Source organism: Arachis duranensis, chromosome 5, assembly GCF_000817695.3.
Source record: "Arachis duranensis cultivar V14167 chromosome 5, aradu.V14167.gnm2.J7QH, whole genome shotgun sequence".
Taxonomy (NCBI): domain Eukaryota; kingdom Viridiplantae; phylum Streptophyta; class Magnoliopsida; order Fabales; family Fabaceae; genus Arachis; species Arachis duranensis.
The window spans coordinates 48,175,170-48,176,631 of record NC_029776.3 but is presented as its reverse complement, the minus strand read 5'-3'; positions in this window follow the sequence as shown (position 1 = coordinate 48,176,631).

The window sequence follows — 1,462 nt, the reverse complement described above, 5'->3', positions numbered from 1 at the left end:
GAAGAGAAATATGGGATTTGATAGGTGAAGGGTTTTTGGGGAAGAGGTGTTGAGGTGATTGGTGAATGGGTGAAGAAGAGAGAGAGTGGTGGGGTAGGTGGGGATCCTGTGGGATCCACAGATCCTGAGGTGTCAAGGAAAGGTCATCCCTGCACCAAGTGGCGAGCAAAATTGCTCCCTGTGCCAATTCTGGCGTTAAACGCCGGGCTGGTGCCCATTTCTGGCGTTTAACGCCAACTTTTTGCCCTTTCCTGGCGTTTAATGCCAGTCTAGTGCCCCTTTCTAGCGTTAAACGCCCAGAATGGTGCCAGACTGGGCGTTAAACGCCCATCTGCTAGCCTTACTGGCGTTTAAATGCCAGCAAGTTCTCCTCCAGGGTGTGCTATTTTTCTTTCTGTTTTTCTTTCTGTTTTTGCTTTTTCAATTGATTTTGTGACTTCTCATGATCATCAACCTACAGAAAATATAAAATAACAAAAGAGAATAGATAAATATAATAAGATTGGGTTGCCTTCCAACAAGCGCTTCTTTAATGTCATTAGCTTGACAGTGGGCTCTCATGGAGCCTCACAGATACTCAGAGCAATGTTGGAACCTCCCAACACCAAACTTAGAGTTTGAATGTGGGGGTTCAACACCAAACTTAGAAGTTGGTTGTGGCCTCCCAACACCAAACTTAGAGTTTGACTGTGGGGGCTCTGTTTGACTCTGTTTTGAGAGAAGCTCTTCATGCTTCCTCTCCATGGTGACAGAGGGATATCCCTGAACCTTGAACACAAGGGATTCACTTGAATGATCAATTCTTCTCTGTCCACATCAATCACAACCTTTGCTGTGGTTAGGAAGGGTCTGCCAAGGATGATGGATTCATCCATGCACTTCCCAGTCTCTAGGACTATGAAATCAGCAGGGATGTAATGGTCTTCAACTTTTACCAGAACATCCTCTACAAGTCCATAGGCCTATTTTCTTGAATTGTCTGCCATCTCTAGTGAGATTCTTGCAGCTTGTACCTTAAAAATCCCTAGCCTCTCCATTACAGAGAGAGGCATAGGGTTTATACTTGACCCTAGGTCACACAGGGCCTTCTCAAAGGTTATGGTGCCTATGGTACAAGGTATTGAGAACTTCCTAGGATCCTGCCTCTTTTGAGGTAATCGATTCCCATGGTTCCTCATTAGGGAACTCATTGGAGGCCAGTGGACGTCCATTGAGGTCTTCCTCAGTGGCGTTCACTGCCACTTCCTCCTTTCCAAATTCGGCCATGTTGATGGCTTTGCACTCTCCTTTTGGATTTTCTTCTGTATTGCTTGGAAGAGTACTAGGAGGGAGTTCAGTAATTTTCTTGCTCAGCTGACCCACTTGTGCCTCCAAGTTTCTAATGGAGGACCTTGTTTCAGTCATGAAACTTTGAGTCGTTTTGATTAGATCAGAGACCATGGTTGCTAAGTCAGAGGTGTTT